Source organism: Ischnura elegans, chromosome 1, assembly GCF_921293095.1.
Source record: "Ischnura elegans chromosome 1, ioIscEleg1.1, whole genome shotgun sequence".
In the NCBI taxonomy this organism is placed as follows: Eukaryota; Metazoa; Arthropoda; class Insecta; order Odonata; family Coenagrionidae; genus Ischnura; species Ischnura elegans.
The window spans coordinates 127,945,804-127,967,308 of NC_060246.1; the positions used below are offsets into that span (position 1 = coordinate 127,945,804).

A 21,505-nucleotide genomic window follows, 5' to 3' on the forward strand; every position below is an offset into this window, starting at 1 on the left:
AGGAGGGCTCCCTTCCACCTCCTCCTCCACATTCCTATTTTGCCGCTTAAATTCTCCTTCCATGATCCCGGTGGGTGGTAACTGACGGAGAGAGAGTGAGGGGGGAGTAGGAAAAAAAGAAAAACAGAAGAAAAGGCGCCACGGGAGCTCCAACCCGCGCGTCCACCGCTCGCGTGAGATGGCGAAAAGCGGAGGAGTAGGTAGTTCGGAGGAGACGACGTGGTGTGTTGCGATCCGCCGCTTTATTTATCGAGCAGTTTCGCTGAAGACCCATCGAAATGAATGCTCGACCATTACAGACCCTCTTGACCCCGTCCCTTTGCTTACATGCTCGCATGTAAGCAATGGGGCGCTCTTTGCTCACCGGATCTTCCTATTTTGCTTCTGTATGACCTTTGACGACGTCCTCACATTTGGCTTTTTTTTTGTTGAGAATCATTCGAAGAATATAATGTTTACCCTAATATATAGTACACATAGTATTTTTTTGCTTTCTACTCTCATGTAAATGAATGATTTTTACCCTAATATATAGTACGCATAGTATTTTTTTTGCTTTCTACTCTGATGTAAATGAATGATTTTTCATGCCGTGCATTATTGCAGTACATATCATTCCATTGGTGAGCATTTAAGGCTCTAAAAATAGTTAACTGCTTCGATTAGCTTCAGGCATGTTATTTTTTTAATAATTGGCTAAAAGCTGAGTAAAATTATTATTTTCCGTTTGCTATTAATCTATCCCAAATCATTTAAAAATATGATTGCCCATTAAATATTCTTAACTTACTTTTCATCCCTCTTCTTAATCAAGCTATGTGTGGCTGGGCAATTTTAAAAATTAATTTAATTTTTACATCATAGCAGAAAATGTATCTAAAATAAACAAGTGATTATCATGAAAAACCATTTTGTGCACGTTACGAGGTAAAAAAACGATTATTTAAATTTATATAGGTAATTGTTATTCAACTAAAAATCACTGTATAAAATAAAACAATATGTAATCATTAATTGTCATAATTTTCTACAATCCTATTGGGTCTACGAAACTGTCGGAAGAGGTTAAAGTTAGAAGAAATTCTTTGCTTTTGGAGTTAATTGGGTTGCCTATGTAGAAGGAAACATATTTCCTCCGCTGGGCAAATTGCTAGCGTGTTCCAATACCGTTAGTCATATGAACACTTTTCAAGAACACATCCGGACCAGGGCGAGAAATATTTCTATTTCCGAAATCCAGTTAATCTATCCACTCAGTTCTGGCTATATATACTTCCTCTTTTCATACACTTCTCGAATTTCACGCCGTTCCGGCTAAATCGCATCCACTGGATCGTCGCGTGACTGTCGACTATACGCAATCGGAACTACATACATCAACGCATGAAAGGAGGAGAAAATAGAAATATCTATATGAAAATGAAGCTTTCTTGAAAAATTAATCTCTTTTTTAATGCTTACTTCATTAATCACTTCGAAAAATGTAAGACTTTTATCGTGGTAAACTAAATCCTTGATCCTAAGGATTCGTATTTAATCTGCGAAAGTGCACTTCAGTAGTTAATCTATTAATGATGTTCTTTAGTTTCATATAAAATATGAGTAAGTTTAACTAAAGGAAAATTTTACGCATAATTCAAGCCCTTTATTTTCAATGGACTAACTTTTTTGACATTTGTGTTTTTTTTCGTGTTGCGCGTTTTATAAATGTCACTTCTGGTTATTATTTAAATCATAGTTTTTTCTTATGTGAAATCTCAGTTTGAATATCTTATATTCACTTTGAGGAAAAGCGGATAGTAAGCATAGAGTGCTTGTATTCAGATGCGAGTCAGGACAAAATCATTATAAAAATTCGTTTTAACGGGAGGTATGAGTGAGGAGGAATATAATAGAAGGGCTTAAATTGCCTTCTTTGTATGCATCGTGGGTGCATTAAAGGATGATTCGGACGCTGGGATCCACTGTTGTCGAAAAGCAGCCTTTTTCGCTTCTTTCTCTCTTGGCGGTCCATGTTCCCCGACATCCTAATCTCCCTCTGCCACCCCTACGCCTGAACGGCCCTTGGCGACCGAGGGATATGAGTGTGCCCACATATTGCCATTACCGCCGAAATTTTCTCTCTTGTCGCCTCGTTAAGGGTCATACGTGTTACTATGCATGCGTGCCAAATGGAGATATTCTGGTCCACCACTTTCCATCGTACCTTCCCATTTTTCTCGACGAATTAACTCCCAGACAATGTTCTACCTCTTGCTCCACATAAATGGGGCCTGCTCGCTTAACGGGTCATGGTTAACAGGCCTTGTGGCTATGGTTGCATCACAGTCGATTCATCTAAACGTGATGGTTATGCCATTGTTTACCCAAGATTTAAGTCGTAGATGTACGTAGGGAGAAATATTCATTAGCAAACAAAGATTGCTATTGTTTTCAACTTATAAACCAAAGTCTGAGTCTCATTATTCCAATTATTTTGTGATTTAAAACCGTCTAAAGCTAATGATAATGAGATAAACTTTTATATTATAAATCAGTGTGACCGGAACTTTATAAAATAATTAATTCATGAGTATTTATTCTGACTTTTACTGAGGTAAATTTGTTTAGGATTTATTAAATGATATAATATTTCTGTGCTTCCGATATGCATTTTTAAATTGAAATCTCTTTTGCATGCTGAGTTACGGTGAGATCTATATAACATATTACTGTTAAACTTCTTATGTAAGCCTTAAAATTATTCAGAAATTATGGGCTCTTTCAGTCTATTGGTACAAATAATTAGCAGAATGCATCATAGCATTTCATTATTTCAATTTCGGAATTAAAATCCTCGCCCTTTTGCATTTTGGAATAACGTTCGTATGAAATCGCAACATGTTTTCGCACTATGGAATGAGAATCGGTATTAGGTGTTTGATCATAAGTTAACTTTTTAAGCCTCTTGTATTTTAATTCTCTGAAGAACGAGCGTTCTACAGTGGCTTATTTGACATGTAAGGTATGTGAGACATCCACCGCCTGACGCTATTATCATTGTCTATATTATTGGATCCCTCTTTATTTTTAAATTGGAGAAAATAAGGCTAAATAAGTGAAATAAATATACAGTTTTAAAATCTATCACCGTGAAATGAAGGTGAAACGCATGATTTGAGCTCTACTGGCAAGTTATTTTTTCCTGTCACGACTGACAGGTATAAAACTTTGACTCTTGGTGTCAAATCGGTTGTTTAAAGATAGTTCTTGCGCAAGTATTATCAAAACTAAATTCGGTCTCTAAATTTTTCTTTTATGTTTTAAGTTTCTCATCTCCTCCTAAAATGTATAAGATAATTTTGTGCATTTACCAATAAACTTGAGAATAACAAATATAGAACCCGTAAATAACTTCGTTTTTGCACTTTTAATCACGCTCCCTTTCTTTTGCCCTTCAACATCAACTATAACCTCACATTATTAATTATGCTAGTTATCCTGCATTCACTATTCTTTATGCTCCTTTAATCTACTTCGACTACTATTTTCTATAGCTTCTCTGAAACAAATGGCCCATCTTTCCCCTGGATCCTACATAGGAAGCATTGCCCTCCTTGAACGCATTAATTGGCGATCTATATATATTTTCCTCTCCTCGGGCCTTTTACTGATTTTTAGCCCATTCTCATCCATATTTTTTTCTTACTCGTCTGACATGTACTAACAAGAGAGATCTTAGTTTTCAGTTCAATTATGGAGTCGTATTTTGGGCCCTGATTTTTTTGTAACCTTGCACGCAACCGTCGGATTTCATGGCGTGCCTTCGAACAATATTCAGTTTCATTATCTTTATCGCAGTCAGCCATCAATTGCTTTCATAAATTCCTCCTGCTTCGACTTCTAATTTAATATAACAAGCTGAAGAAAAGAAGCAACGTTTTTTTTTCTATATCATCTCAACTTGCTACTGCAGCAGTTAAGGTTGAATTTGAAACGAAAAAGTCGAGTATCGGCCAGCTTAATCAAGCCGTTTTGTAGTATTTTGGAGACCAACAAAACTTTTCTGAACTATTGTTGCTATTTTTTACTGGTAAATAATACCAAGAATTGGAACTTTATCATTTATTTTCTTTTAATAGCCGTATATGAGGTTTTTTACCTAGAACATTATTGAATTTTAACGGCTGTCTGTACCTACATAGCAACAATGTAGAAATTAAATTCCCATTTTTTGCTAATCAACAAATCTTTGTACTTATTAATGGATGAATGAATAATGAATGAGTGTTAAACTACATTTTTATTTTTAAAATTAGCTGACTTAACCCCTATATTGTACGACTACAGCCTCTTCCACGGCCACCATTGTTTCCTAACCATCCCCTAACCACTATCCCTCTTCCCTCTTCCCTTCACTTCCCCTCTCTCCTCCCTCCTCCGCATTTATTTTTAACGACGCTAGATTTACAGAGTCACCCTTCCGTTCCGCTAATTATGACCGGATCCTCTTTCTTTTTCCTGTCTCACCCTCGGTAGCCCCCTTTTTGATTGGAAACATGAGGATGCCGCTCTTTGCTTTGGACCGCCGAGCGCCGAGGTGAACTTAGGAGCACTCTTCCTGTGAGTGGGGCTGTTAATACCTCAGTTCGACGCGTTATGTGGGGATAGAGAGAGGTTTGGGTAGTTTCCAGGGTGCACGGATGCTCCTCTACGAATCTTCCCCCTTGACCCGACCCCCAGGGTTCAGAGATCCATCCGTCGGAAGCGAATGTGTGGAAGCGGGGAGCCGTGGAGAGGTGGGTGCAGTGAGGAGAGGCGGGATTTCGGGAGCGGGCAGAGGTGGGAGAAGCGCAACACCAGCTGCGGGCCTGACACGAATTATTTCCAGGATCGGAGAGGAGGAGGAGGCGGGGGTGACTGGCTTTCCAAGGGAAGGATGGGGTGGGTTGGGGTTGATGCGGTGTTGCGGAGCGAGGCGGGCGCACTAGGCGTTTTTGGGGAGGGTGGGAGGGAAAAATAAGTGGAGGATGATGGGGTGAGGCTGATGAGAGGCTGAGAGGGGAGTGGTGGTACAGGGTGGAAAATGGTGTGGGAAACTCCCTACAGAGGGTGCGCCAACTCCTAAATCTCCGCTCCCTTGACACTTGCTACTCTCCGCGGGGAGGTGGGCCCAGGCATTTGGTTTTTCGGGAGTATTCTGAGGGGGGTTGCTGGGATGGAGCGGGATGTTGCCAGTGAAGTGAAGGAGGAGGAGGAGGAGGAGTCTGGGAGCGAGTGTGGGTTGGAGGAGGAAGAGAGGAGGGCGCGAGAAGGAATCGCTTGGGAAGAGAGGAACCTCGTTTGAATCGTGTGGCGCAACTATGGCGGAAGGGGGTTGAGGTATAAGGGGTGGGGCATCCACGTTTTGGGCCTCGGAAGGGGGAATGGGAAGGTGAAAGTGTTGTTTAAGGGGGAGAGGGGCGTGGGGAGAGGGTGATCATTGGGTGGAGGCAACTGGAGCACACACACACACACACACACACACACGGACATTCGTGAAGAATGGCTTGCAGATTGACGCATTCGCTGCCTCCCCCACCACTCTCCCACTACATCCCTAATTCACCCGCTCGAGGCAGAAACAAGCCATTTCTCTCGCTTTTTCTCTCTCTTTCTCATCTCATACGCTTATATAGTTTACACAGCCATGTCCAGCAACTCTTCTTTCGCCTGGGGATAAATTTCGTGAGATATGTCAATTTATACACAAATGCTGCGCTTAGAGGCTGTTGATGTTAAGTGTCCTCCGGTCGAAATTTACGCTACGACTATGTTCATTTCTCGCTGTTCGAGGAGAAGGTAGTTTCGCTGGCGTAATGTTTTCATAGTGTATAATATTATATCAGACGGTGGTAGTAATTGGCCAGTTTTGTAGTCAAATATTTCACTTTTATGGCTAAGGTAGAAAAAATATTTTTATGCTTTAAACAGAATAATTCCACTATCAAATCATGGTTCCGTACTTTCATATTTCTAATTGCAACATCCTTTATTTGATAGAAGTATTATCAAATAGCATGTATAAAACACCTAATATTTTCCCCACACTTAAATCTATTTTATGCATAACAGTTACAATGTTAATCTGTTTTTTATTCCAAATAATTTTATATTCTCTAACAGCAACAATAACTAAGTGTGAAAGAATATAAGAACACACATCTTCAGATAAAAATGTGTAGCCTGATGGCAAAACCGCTACCAGCCTAATAAAGCTTGTTATATTTTGTAATTCTAATCTTAAACCCGAATATTTTTATCATCTTTTAATATGTCATAATAACCCGTGTTTGTCAGCACTAGTTTAGTGCATGAAATGTAAATTTGAGAATGGAAGATGGATAAATCTCAAAAATGTTATACTTTATCCTAGGATTAGCTTTTCAAGTACCAAATAGGAGTAGTACGCTTGTCTGTGTTAGCCCCGTGTTTTTGGAGCATGATTTGATTTTTTGTACAACCCACACTGCCCAATTTATGGGCGTGTTTTCCTCGCAATATCATTCATCTGGCCTTATTTCTTCACTCATTCTCTTCATGCCAGACGCCTCGACCTCAGAAAATGAATGCTCTTCGCTCGGTTGCAAACCGCTGCCTCAGCTCCGAAGTCTCTCGAGAGCTGCGGTTGCGGAAATGATTCTTCTTCCCGCCTTGAGCTCTGAGTCTTCTTCTAAATGTAGCTACCACATAAGATCCTGAGGAAGGGAGAGGGAAATGTTATTCATTTTCCCTTGGCAACGGCGCCAATCTATGATTAGAATTGAATACGCAGATCTATGTTGTATTTTAAATATTCCCTTATAGGAAAATTACATTTTTAATCACATTTTCCGAAACCCTATGATTTCACTATAAGCAAATAAACTCACGAGCAGATATTATTTTTTGTGCCGCACAATTTAGTGGACAGTTGATGTATCTCAGTACTTTTTATCAGCAACCTACTTGATAGAATAGTATATTTATTCTTGTCATTAATTTTTTTCCGACGCTGTCAACGCTCCCATTTTATGAGTAGGTCATGTTTTGCATTTATACGAGATAGAAGTATCCATCACGTCAGGTTCTCTAAACACTATATTTGTAATCAAATTGAATGCACATGCTACATCATTGTGACGTTTTTGATAGGAAGAAAAGTTTTCACTGCAGTTTTTCTTCTACTTTGCTATAGTGCATGCCGCAAATAAACTAAGGCTTAAGTTGAAAACATTCATAAAATACCCTGCATTTATAAACTATAGAGGCTGTTTCATGTTGACGCATGCATTGCGGTGACCACAAGCTGTAGGGTCAAGCCAAGGGTCTTGTCTCTGCCGTAATAACTTCTTTCTGGCTTAACTCCCTCCCCATTACCCTCAGAAATACTCAATTTACTACCCCTTCATCCTAGAACGAATTCTCAGACACGCCCCGCCCATTCCTTCGTGCTTTCGACTGCGGATTTTTTTATTTGGCCATAGAAACGCCTAGCGAACTTTTGTCATCCGTTTCCGACTTCCAATTCCGCCATATCGCCATCGCTACCGGCCCTCTCCCCTGCTACGACCCCATAGCCCCCATCCTCATCTCGACATCCACGCCAAATACCTCCCTGTGCCCCGAAAACTCATTGCTCCCTCCGTCCTATTTGTTCCACGGCGGCGCTCTGGGTGGGGGAGACGGATGAAGGAGGAGAAATGGAGAAGGGTGTATGGAACACCGGGGAATCTGTCATGGGGAGTTCATTCCGGGGAAAGAGAGGGAATTGGTGGTTGGCTCTGAATGGGCTCTTGTTTGAGTGCGTGGTGGGAAATGCTTTACGAGCACCCTCGAGTATCCCGTTGCCTAGAGGGCTGAGACGGAACACAGCATTCACTCATTACAGTTGTCCTTAATTTGATTGCATTGTATTGCCTTCAAAAGAGTGGAAAATTCCAGGGGGTTGCTGAGATTCGGATCTGTTTGTGACTTAAATTCCCTCAGTATTTTTATCAAGAGTGGCTAAAAATGGAGCTATCATATTTCTATTTCCTCTAAGTTTCCTGAAGGAAATGCTCCTCATTGATTCAAATTAGTTCCAATTACTCCCTAAAATGTCGGCTGTTATATTGGAGTTGGGCCACAGAGAATGGTTCTCTGAGTTACCATGGATGAAAACATTATGGACAGTAATGTCTTTGACGGAAGGAAACGGATTTCGGTTAAACCTCATTTACATGAAAATACAATACTAGGTTTAGTTTTTTCAAATAGAAAATATTTTGCTAAAATAAGTTTCAAAATTTTTTTCATCTTTGCTGAAATAGACATTTTATTATTGCATGCATAAGATTTGGAAACCCTTACAGTAAGGTTCTAAGAAATGAACTTTAAACTAGTCTGTAAACATAAAATAGTCGCGTAATACAAATAATTTTTCATTGCTAAGCCGCTACAAAGACTAAATTCAGCTTTGAATTTTCAATAATTCCAAAGCTTTGCGCTGAGCCTATTTATTTATAAAAAAAATAAATCAAATCTCTTCACCTGATCGATTTCCCGCGATGAATGTACGAGGTGAATGAGAGATTGCTCTCACGAGTAATGAATGCTAATTATAGGGAGCCCAGAACTGCAATGATGAGCGGTTAGCTTCCTTGAATGAGGCCTTGCACAAGAACTCGTTTGACCTGCATTTACATTAGCAAAATATTCCGGTGAGATCTGATTAATAATTGACATCTGGCTGAATTGATGAGTTTAAAAATTCCTGAGGGTCGCAATTTCCTTGAAAATTACCACTTCAAGAACCGCAGTATCATATTAAACATTCATGGCCGAATCTTGGAGGAAAACCAATGGAAATTGGCTTTTTAAAGTAAAACTTGTTTACTGATTTGATTTTTTTCTTTTCGTCTCGGTAATGCAGAATTCCTCAGCGTCTATCAGCTTTAACTTGTCCGAACCAATCTGCTCCTCCGTGCTGCTTATTTAGTCTATTTATGTGGGGGAAATGAAAATTAGCATAATGATTACACCACGAAATTCTTCAGAGTCTTCCATACTTTCCATATCTTCCTTACACTCCACCCCTCGAAGTTGTCGTCCACACAGCGGAGGATCTTCCTGACGCGCCCTCAATTCATACTCGACGCAATGGTCCCCGCCTTCTTTCTTATTCCATTCTCTCTCTGCACTCATTTAATTTTTATCACGCCACTGAGGTTTGCCCAATTAAAATAAATGCCATTCTCCCGGCCACGGAGGGAGTTTCGGGGAGCGGGGGTGGCTCTCTCACCCCCTCCCCTTCCCTAATCTTAACATCCGCCCCCATTTCCCATGCGGCATCGGACGCGCGCACCGAGCGTCTATTTCCACCCCCCCCCCACCCCCGGCCCCGCTCGCGCTATCTCCTCCTCCCAGCCGGCAGCTTCCCAGTCCGCCCCACCTAGGCGGAAGAGTGGAAAAAAAGTGATGCTAAAAGACATTATTTCACCCCTCTGATAACTTTTCCTGTCGCCCTCCTCTTCCTTCAGTTTCCTCTCCCCCTCCCTCCACCCCTGACTAGCCCTAGGGGGAGGTTAAACTTCCTCATACCCCCTCACCACACCCCCCGCTCACATCTCGCTGCAACTTCTTTTCCACATTCACCGAACGCGTCCTTCCTTCCCAATTCTTAAAAATCCTTGCTCCTCCTTCTCTCTCTCTCATCCCATTCTTCACCGAATATTCTATCCCTCCCCCCTATTTCGCTGGCATCACTTATCCAGTTTAAGAATATTTAAGCGTCCGCCGTTAGCCACGCCCCATGTGAAAAAAGGAAAACTATTTCTTGCCTCCGCTTACCATACCTTCTACCTCCGTCGCTTTTATTTCAGCAACAACCTTCTTACAATTATAGTCATCGCCTTGGCCAACCAAACTCTCAAACTCTCTCAAAATCTCAGCAATTATTCTTCATTTAGCCTTCCTATTTTACTGAAACACGCTCGATCGTTCTCTTGCTTGCTTTCTCTTTTACTAAAAAAATGTCGCTTTTCTCCTCTCCAGTGCGATTTAACCACTCTAGCCACAAAATTAATTTCACTCCTGAATTGTTTCTTTGGTATTTTTCTGAAGGTAACTTGAAGTGAAAATTTCTTTTCCACAATATTTGCCGATAATTTTAACCAAAATCACTATGCCTACGCCTAAACTAGCTTGAGCCATCGAGACGAACATTGACTTCGGGAGGTTGGTATTTTTATAGCTACTTTTAAACCCCATATCGTCCGTCAGACATCTCTATCACACCCAACCCATTTGACTCGATCTCCTCCATTATTCTTGCCGCACGTGCCGGCACAGCGTACACAACCCCTCCCTGTAGAATTCAGCCCAGTCCTCTTCCCTCCTACTCTGTAAACTGCCACATCCGTCCTCTCCAACTGAAGCTAAACCCGTAATTTTGCATGAGACCAATCCCATCGCAGCCATCCCCCACCCGTGATCACTCTTAATCAGGCCCTTATTTCAGCGTACTCCCGAGCTCCAGTCCATATTTTTGCCGATCTTGGGATTTGCACGCATTTTTCATCCTCTCTCGTTATGCGCCTTCCTCGGTTATTGGCCGGGGGTGCGAGCGGTCGGGTGATTAATTGGTCGTTAGCGTGAGCGATGTTGGCCGGTCGTGAGGGTTGGATAAAAGTTGAGGGTCTCAGTGGCGAGGGTTGCCGTAATCCATTTCGGTAATTACCTCGACGTTAGTTTGGAAATAGTGGCCATGATTGCCAAGGGCTGGTAAGTGATCTAGTGTTCAGAGATTGAGAGTCTTTTATTCAACCCGTTCGGCACCATTCCAGCATAAACTTGCTTGTAAGGAATACGAGACTAAGCGTTCAACTATCCCAAATATGGAATCCATTTAAGGAAGTCTATAAGTGTCTGGATCAAAGTTCTCCGGATATATTATTTCTTTTTGTTTACACTTGGTCTATAAATTTCTGCAGAGTGCCTTAAAATCGAAGGTCCACGGAAATTTTCTCATCGCTTGTTGTTCTACTCTTCAAAATTGAATTTAAAAAGGCTGTAGTACGCAACCTATTAAAATATATTAATGCGAAATAAGAGTGCGTTTTAAGTCATAATACATTCTAATTTAGTAGAATGCTCTTCCTGAAACCCTTTATTTTAACTTTCATTGTAAGTCCCTCGAAGTGATACTCGAGAAATGATTTCCTCACCGCGGTGCCATTATCCGGGGAATGGAAGACTAAAGTCCCTCGCCCGACTCTGTTCGGCTTTTACCCTCTGACCCTTAACGCTCCCTCCTTAACCCTCTTCACACGTATAACACTCGAGCCGCTATCACGGCCCCTTTCCGAGGGAGTAGGTATTAACCGAGATGTAGGTGGCGTCTTGTGAGGCGATGTGGCGGTCACACAAGCTCTCAAGGCGGCGGAGGAAGGGTCGATTTAGAGCGAAGTGGAGCAGCGGTGTGCGGGGAGGGGGTTGGGGGTTGGATTGGTGAAGGGGGTGTAAGTTAAAGTGGTCTGTGGGCGAGGGGGTGAGAGGGGGAGGGGAAGTAAGGAGGAGCGAGCGACTGCGGGAATGGAGATGGCACGGAAGGAGATGTGACATCGGCTGCCTTTTCTTTGCTAATTGAGGTTTCAGTTCTTGATCAGATTAGTGGATAGTGACTGATTGACGATCGTTCCCTTAAATGGCCTCGTACACCTCTCCCCCACGACGTCTTCCCCTCACTTCCCAGAATTCCCTCTACTCCCTCCCTCGCGCATCTCCTCTATTCTTGTCTACATCCAACCTCTCGCATCTACATTCATATCTTGATTTTATATCCAGCAAAAAAACATGCTACCTTCCCTTTTGTCATTTAGATATTTTTTGATCCATTTTTATTGTAGAAAGCATCTCTCACCCGGGATGTTGGAAACTACTGATGATAGTGGTTTATTATACAATTATTTTATTGATGTTAAGCAATTAAGTTTGCAATATATTATGTGCTTTAGAAGCTTGATTCGTTGGATACATCTAAAAGCTTTCAATCATCTTTCAATGATCAAAATTTCGTGGATATGCCCGTTTTTAAAAGAACATGAACATAGGTGGACCTCAAAAAGGCATTTATTATTGCTTTTTGAGAATGTTGAATTGAATATGATGCATTTAAACGCCATTAACGACGAGATACAGTTGCAAAAACGAGCTTTATTAAAAATATATATTTTACAATGTAGTTGCTGATGTTAAATATCCAAAACTTGCATTTGCGAAACGTTTTCTTTTAAATTTATTGTGTAGATGGAACAAAAAATAGTTAAACGCTGTAAACAGTACAGGGTGCATTGTGAGGCATGCACTTAAATCCAGAGCCTGCTTTATTATGATGTACGGTGTTGTCACCTCAAATGAGAGCGCTTAAATATTCCGTTAATTTTAGGACTGAATTGGAGCTGGAAACTGGAATTTCGGTGTTACCAGAGCAGACCCAATAACTCTGCAAAAGTAATTTGCAATCCACGACGGTTGAATATATTATGAGCCCCATACTTTGGATTACCAAACAATTAACCCGATTCTGGTTGAGTTCACTACATTCGAACATTTTTCCCACCCCAATCACCGCTACCGTGCGGCCGAGCTTCCCACCTCTCCATTCCCATATCTCTCTCAGCAATCCAATTTGTGCGTGCAAAGCCGAGACATCACTCAGTGAAAATCGCTTGCAATACCATCCTATAACTGGCCTCAAATCGTCGCATGTGAGGCGAAAGTTATCGTGGCTGAAAATTGCATCACTCGATGAATGGCATAATTTCTCGTGTCCAAATCTAAAGCTTAGGCAAGATAATACCTGCTGATAAATGAAGAATTCAAGCACGTGAAATAGCAATAAGTCACTGAATATTATCGCGATGAGGTGATTATTTTTTTCATTTCATAAGGTGGTTAATATTTTTAATTTCAGTAATGTAGCTAGGGTGATAAAAATTCTAAATCAGAGGAATTTTGAATGATAATAATAATTTCACCTGGCCAGAAATTTATAATTTAACACTAGAAGGACGGCAGGGGTCATTTGACCCATTTTCAGAATTTAAATTTATTTTTCTCTTATTAAAATATTTTTTAAAATTTTGAAACTTATTGACTTTGTTCATTTTGGTCTATATTTTGATAAATTAGTGAAAATTCAACAATAGTGTTTTGTTTTAAATTTTTATGACATGTTATACCTAGAAGGACGGCTAGGGGTCATTTGACCCACAACTGGTTTTCGCGCTATTTTCTTGCCCGTGGGCGCTTTAGTGCCATGTATATCATATTATCAGCAAGAGGCTAGTGTGGTAGATGATTTGCTTCATTTTGAAGCTGGAAGTACCCAGTTCAATGCCAGTTTCGTCCCATGGGCTCCTAACTGTATTCGAAAACCTAGGCATAGCGACTTGTTGTGCACAATCTTTCGATATGTTTTGAGCAGCAAAGGGAAATAAAACCTTTTCAATCGTTGATTTGCGTAAATTCATGTAATTATGATATTTTAATTTTGTTTTATTTATTGCTCAATGATCATTGTATTACCCACACCGGAAAATCGTCTCGTATCCCAAGAATTGTTTTCCGTCGTCCAAGATTCAGAGCACTTAGAGACATTATTTTCAATATCGACTCATCAGGTTTATGAATAACTTTCATTTTTATGGCCTGACGACACTGTCACTTGACCTAGCCCCTTTGCCGTGCGTCAGGCATTAGTGCCGTCTGACCCCATCGGGGTTTGGGGCGGGTTGACTGCACGCTGCGTCCTGGGGAAAAATCCTGTCTCTTTTTGAGAGAGCGGAGGAATTGGGTGGACTGTAAAATTATACTGTAAATCCTTCCCTTGGAATCCGCAGGTAGGTCGAAGAAGAAGCATTACTGCAAGTTCCTGGAAGATACGAATCAGGATACGGTTGGCGGTTGAGTCCCTGCCTTTCGAACGGTAATTAGCGTTACTTCTGAAAATTTTGTCCTTTTGTATGAATTTCTAATGCTCTCCAGCTCTCTATACCTCCAATGCAACTAGAGAAGTTTCTACCCTAATGCGCTTTCGTTTGTAGATTTTTCCGCATGCATATCAGTAGCAAGTTGAGGAAGAAAGTAAGAAATCGAGAAATATATCAAGAGAAGATAATCGTCGCGATTCAAATAGCTGTAGGAAATATTGAAGATCTGTCTAGAAGTGAATCGTAAACATCAGTTCAAGGATATTCTGACCAATCCATCAACATCTGCGTGAGATGGAAGCGACGAAGTCCAAGATAGTGAATCCGATGGCGACTTTGGCGTGATAGCAAATGCACAGCTCTATCCAACAAAATGCAGCTGTCCTTTTATGAGGTAAATTCCAAATAAACCAGACAAATTTGGAATCGAGTACTGGGTTTTGTCAGATGTGAAATGAAAATACAGCCCAAATGAACTTCCATATTGTGGCAAAGATGATGATTGGCCATCAAATCAAACGTTGGGGAAATAAATAGTTACTAAAGTGACCGCAACATACAAGAATTCAGGAATAAATGTAACTTGTAACAATTATTTTTCATCCAACCTGCTGGCAGGAAGTCATAAAAAATGGAAAACTTCTCTTGAATGGACGATCTGAAAAAACAGGCGTGACGCACAAATATCCATGACCCCTAAAATAGTCATATAATCCATTCAACGCGAGTGTTCAAAAATACCTTAGGCCATACTCTTTCGTAGAATCAGGCAAACTAGAACAATAATGTACTTTCACGCAGCAGCATGATCTCAGACGACACTATTTCCGAAACAAATAAAAGAATACCAGAGACCATCCTATTTCATAATAAAAACAAAGCGGGAGTAGATATGATGAATATCAAGCATCAATTTATTTACACGTCTCCAAATCCAACAGCCATATCTCCCGGGGCACAAAAAAGAAAAAGGTTCCAAATACCATCAAATTGAATCATTGCACCAATTTCCTTTCCATTTTCCAAATTCCTTTTCATGTGCAAATGGCTGGTGTCCTAACACCCCCTGCCACACGCTTTTAAGCGGCTTGCGAGTTAGTGTGTAGATTTAGATGTAGATGAATAAATCGTACAATAAACGCATTCAGCGCAAAAAATATTTTGTGGAAACAGCGCTGAAAAATTGCTCTCTGTCTGAGATTTACAACAAAGTAATAAGTTTTAAAATTTTTAATGCAAATTTTGTAAACCCAATCCCCCTATTTTTTTAATATGTAACACAACTTTTGTATTGAGTTTAGGTATTTTCATTATTTGATTTGCAATCGACTACTACATACGGTTTAATTCATGATTCTTTAAAATAATTGTTATTAACTTTTGACGATGGAAATAATATTTAATAATGTTAAATAGTGTTTTTAATGAACTGATTCAACAATCAATACGATTAAACTAAACATTGGTTGAAAATTAGGCGTTTTATTAAAAAATACATTTAAGGGGTCAAATGACCCCTAGCCGTCCTTCTAGGTAGCGCGAAACTCCCGTCCTCCTAGTGTTAATTATCACTAGGAATCCATGCCATAGCCAAGCGATTTCATGTTAATTAATGCATGGAGATGTTTGTTGCTTATAATTTTTAGCATTGTACAGAAGAATTCGAGCACTCTAGAAGATTTATATTGGTAACTGCTTTTATTTTTGATAATCTCATGTGGATATCAACTGCAAGAGATACAACTAGTGGCAGTGATATTCAGTAAAATAAGCTAACTATGAAAATAATGGAGAGGACCGTACTAGTATGCAAAGAGTGCAAGTAATATTTTGGAACTTTTGAATTTTTCATAATGATAATCAGTGTTTACCATTTCTACTTTTATGCTTGAAAAATTTCCCGTTGCTTGTGGAGGTATGAAACCGAAGCAGCTAATACATATATTTTAATTAAAATTGCTAAGGCTTTCCTTTGCTCCTGGAAATTGTGGCATGATGTGTTACGAGATAAATTTAAGTTTCCGGTTATTTCAATTGGAACTACATCTTTTAAACTTAAGTATAAAACTCAGACGTAAAACGTACTCAATTTAAGATTAATTAGCACCTCAAAGCTTAAATATTAGGAAAAAATAATTTAATTGTGTAAATTCCTTTTCATTTGATATATTTGATGACAATATCTAGCAATGGAAAAACTGATTCTTTAGTAAATATTAGCAGCTAATTCTCACCACTCTTATTTTTATGCAAGTTTATATTCGAACTTAATTTCGGAGTAGTTGAGGACACTAGCTTCAGTTGATGTGGACACGTCGAGGAAAGCTCATAAATTTTGTGTCATTTGAGATCTAACATTACAATGTGAGTCAGTCGACCAGGGTGGAAGAACAAATAAAACACGGAAGCCGTGGGTGCTGCTGCTTCTCTTCACTAACGAATCCCAAACAGGCGCTCCCTCTGCTGATTCCGCTAAGGTTGACTGTGCGGATCTCATTAATTTGTTCAGTCACATTATACTCGTAGCGAAATATACCCTTTCGTTAATCATTTATGTGAACATAAATCCCAAGCTTATCTCTAGATATTTATGTCCGCTACAGTTTCCGCAATAAGTTATACCTATTTTTTCAGCGGTCACGATTGATGATCGCTGAAACTGACCACTATCAAATTTTCATATCGATTGCGTCAATTTATCTTGACAAAAATCCATTCATACAATTTATTATTTTAAATATTTTCCCATTTTTCAGGCAATTATTGCGCGTGAGGAAACGCAGGTTTTATCCCGTCTCCTCCAAAATACGAATTCTTGTTAATTTTATGCACCATTGTGAGACACTTGGCATTGAAAAACGTTCAGTTAGTATTATCATTAATTCTTCGTACTCACGTATGTCCGCAACAGAAAAATTACTGTCTCAATTTTCCATCACCGCGAAATGAAACGCATGCAGAGAACTAAAAAAAATGAAACGGGGATAAATACTGTCCCTTAGATAAACAAAGAGACGCGCGGTTGAGGAATAAAAATACAAAAGACGCAGTTTTATCGGCGACCTCATCAATACATTTCACTCTCCCGTGGGGGTTTAGCGGTGGGACGCGTGTGACCACGGTGCACCGTCCGCATAAACAAGGGGCTTTCAAAGCGGCCATAATTCCACACGCTGATCGATGCATCGCCAATCAATCGCCTCGCTAGAGCTCACGTCCCGAGTTATGGGTCTGACTCTCCTCCCCTACCCCACCGATCACCCTCAATCGCCCCCCCCCTGCCTCGCCGTCCGTCTCGGTCCATTCCTCTCCGCACACAACGCGGAAATCGTCGAGCGCTCAGCGGTGGCGGCCGTGCCTTTTGCCGAGACCGATAGGGTCTGCCGTGCCGTGGCGGGTCGCGTCAATCCGCCCGGCTTCCCCGCGCTATCTCGCGCCGTCAAACGTCGCCCTCTCCCCGATGGAATCTGCGAATTATGACGTGTTTAACGCCTCGTTCTCCTCCACCTCTCTCTCGCTTTGCCCCAGCGCGGTGCGGTGGTGTTGTTAGCCGCCCCTCGCTCTTCCCCCCCTCGTCTGACCGCTTCCTCCCCGCCCCCATAAAACTGTGAGTCACCACCAACAGGGACGAAAGCGAGCGACTCCACCCCGCGGCTTCCCATTCCCTCCCAATCATCCCACATGGGCACACACACACACATTAGACATGCTTCCACGTCTCCACCCCGCGTTCCCCACCGCCACCCTCCTCCCCGTGCATCCCCCGGGGGCGGCGGGCGGCTGCATTGCCGCAGTGAGCGGCGGACGCGGGGGCGGCGGCGGCTGCTGCCCCCGGTGTATGTGTGGGGCGGGTGGGTGCCGTTGGCGCCCCCTCCGGTGAGTCTGCAAGTGGTGCCGGCCCTGTGCCCACCCCTCGTCGATGGGTGTTGGGGGTTGCGGTGGGCAGGGGAAGTTCGAATCCTGATTGGTGGTCACGGCACTGCGGAGATCGGAAACGTCCAATATGGCAAAAACCAACGTACGCACGCCTCGACCTCTAACCCCCCCCCCCCCCTCGGCTGCTGCCACACCCCCTTCCCCCGCCCACCCTTTGTGGCGCTCTCCCACGTTCGATGTGAGGTTATTCAGGATGGCCTTCCCCCCAAAACAATCCGTCTTCTTTTCTCCGATTGATGGCTCAGGTAACTGGCTCAATGCCACACAAGCATAGTTTTGAAATCCTGCGTGTAGTTCCATTCGCGCGAGACATAGGATAGTTAAGCTTAGGAGAGTGATAAGCAAAAACATAGGAAGAAATGAATGCTACGTTGAACCACGCATGTAAAAGTAATGAAGCGTGTTGGCCACACCGTGAGAGAAAGCAGGTATTTGAAATACATAATACACAAGTATAGTAGAAGGTAAATTTTCTCGGGGTAGGCGAATATACTAGTACTTGTATCTTGCAGATGAAGATATGGGGAGTAAGGGGATTATAGAACTGGCATTCATTTTCGGTAGAAATGGCGGGGTAAAAAATATCACTTGTAGGATTTTAACATGCAACCATCACCATATTATTCATCTCGCCCTTTCACTGATATGAATTTAGTCCACTCGCTTGAATTCTGTCCGTGCTGCCCTTCACAATGTTTTCCGATACAGTGCTTTTTTCTTCCTTTCTGTCCCGTATTTCTGATTTCCTCGACTCCAATTTTATGTACACCGCGCTAAAGCCTTAAGGGACGGCATCAATTTTCAGCAGTGACATCTTCTCGGAATATCGATTCTTGCGACTACGCGTTCGACCGCGATATCCTATGGGTATTTGTCGAACGGATCGGGAGATAGTGGGCAGTCTGCGGAGGTGGGGACGCAGAGGGAGAGACGATGCTAGATAGATGATGAAAACCGTACCCTTTGGCTCCCACTTCGGCTGATGCCCGGTCGAGGCCCTTCCCTATCCGCGCTGTCGCCCGAGGGAGCCACTCATCTCGAGAGTTTAATGCCACAGCAATTGTCCTCCTCCCGGGCGCCTGAACCACCCCGGTACTCTCTACAGCTGTTTTCATGCACTGGGTATCTCCACTTCACTCCTTTGTTCTCATGCCCATCATCGGCTCATTTTTTATGGCAAAAATAAATTTTAAGCACATTTTCAGGGAAATTTAGAGAATACCCTTTACCAGACTCGATTTTCTGTCTATTTTGTTCTACATCCACCGCATACTGTCCTTACTGTCCTTGTCCTTATTCAGGAAGACATACTTCACGCAATTGAATTTGATTTATACAACTGTAGTGCATAAAATGAAAAATATAATAGGCTTCCCTTTTTACTTGACGACGTCATATACTTTCTTCGTTACCTACTCGTAAAGTAGGCCTCGTTGAAAGATTTATAATTTCGTGTATCTTATAATTAATTGTAAAAGCCGAATATTTATACATTTAGCCAAATTTTTCATTTTTAGGTGTGGATTACTTTAATTATTGAATAAAATTTTAGTATACCACCTATAGCATGGATCACTTGGCAGCAATGATAATTTGTGTATTAGTATTCCGAAAGACGTTAATATAGCGCTGGAGAAAATTTATAACACCAGGATATTGTTGTTTCAAACCATAAAGCATATTAGTTGTACTTATTTTCCCAGTGCCCAACGTTTAGACTCATAATTGTTCACAGAGGATGAACTACGAGCATTACTGAGTTGACTAATGGGAAAATTATCTCACCGTAGGGTGAGTGATGCTTTTAATCTTGGGAAAGTTGCAGAGATTTTAAATTCACGTATTACGAGATGAGCGCATCTGAATTTCCGCCGAAAGCCTTTCATCACACGAACATTCAGTCCAACTTTCAGAATTCCAAAATTACCTGGCGACTAGGGCAATAAATTTATCTCGGCTACGGAATAACTTCCCGCGATGATACTAATTTGGACTTGCTCCGCGCATGAACCCTCATATCTCCTATTCCCTGGTTTTACTCAACTCCCTCAGTATTCCCACAGTACCTAGCCTGCCGAAAACATAAGTTCCCGGCTTCTTTTTTTTTTAGTCTCTCGATTTATTATTCCGGGTAGCATTTCCATTATCCGCCTTCACAGCAAACAAAAAAGGGAAACTCTTTAAGGGAAGTGCGGAATGAAGTTGGGAAGGATGGAGAAGAAGGAGAGAGCATCCAGGAGATGTGTGTGGAGAGGGTGGGATAAGGCGGCAGCTAAGAAAATACGGTCGGGGGTGGATGGAGTAAGGATAAGGCGAAGTAAGAAAAAAGAGGGTGGGATAGGGATGGATATGGGAAGGGATTTGGTGGGGAGGAGGCGAGGAAGAAACAGATAAGCCCTAAAAGGAGGCCCGGGCACGTTGAAATTGTCCCTGTCACAGACCCACCCCCGCGACATCACTCACCCATCCCTCCCCATCCCCCCACACCGCACTCTTTACTCATTCATCCCCCCACCCTCTCATCCCTCTTTTTCATCCCCAACCCCCTCAACAGTTACCCCCTAAAACCACCCCCCCGCGCACGTATTTTTTTCCCAACACACATACATACTCCTTCCACTCCCCCTCCTCCGCTCGCAGCATCCCGAGGAACCAATCGCATCTCATCTACCATCTCCCTCTCACCATTCACCCTCACCCACCCCCACCTCAACCCATGCAGCCCAATTTCACCCCTTCACTCCCTCCGGCCTGGGACCATCCGTCTGACTCCCAGGAACTTCCCCCACCACAACCCCTCGGGCTCATTCGTCAACCTCCGCCACCTCTTCTTCAACCCCCAACGCACAAGACCCAACGCCCTGGACTGGAAAACCGACCAAGAACCCCTTTTATCCTTTTCGCCGGTCCCTCCTGAAGATCCGTCCAATTCCGAAGATGCGAATTCGCAATAAATCACTCGGGGAGTGGTTTGAGAGTCAGGGAGGCGAGGGGTGGGGTCGCGCTGGAGAGGAGTTTCGGTGATATTTGGCGAGGCGGTTGAGAATCCGCCATCGCGGAAGTGAGGCGGAAGTGGTGGGAGGACGAGTGGCTTTGTGGGTGGAGGAAGGAGAGAGGGCGAATATTGCGTGGAGGATTTTCCAGTCGGCCGCTGTATGTGTTGTCACACACCGCGCATTTGAATAAGTTTTCAAAAGTTGTCGCACACGTCGCTGACGGCAGAGCGATCTGAATTTCACGTGGCAATAAGCTACAATTGAGGAAAAAGATATACATATCTGATAACCATAATTAATATTCACGATTAGATATTAAATCAAATTCGTAACTTTTCCGAGCTATTCTTCACGAGTGCATGCTTTGAGCAGGCAATACAAATATTGAGTATGTATAGATCGCTCTAGGCTCAAGGCTGCGCCGTGCACATTTTTGAAAAAAAAAATCATTAAAAAGCGCTCGAAGTGGCAGCATGTATGATATGCTTCTACATGATGGACTAAACATCCTATATGTATTTCCGTCGGGGAGAGTATGTGTTGGAATATGGGAACAAAAACTGCCTGGGCATTAAATGAATGAGCTCTGTTTTTTAAGGGGAC

General features: G+C 42.1%; 1 protein-coding gene across 3 annotated transcripts in view; it reads left to right on the forward strand.

The window, feature by feature from the left end:
* The window catches only part of LOC124169509 (homeotic protein ultrabithorax-like), a 447,372-nt gene that overhangs the window by 259,398 nt on the left and 166,469 nt on the right, over window positions 1–21,505 (forward strand). The window lies entirely within an intron of this gene.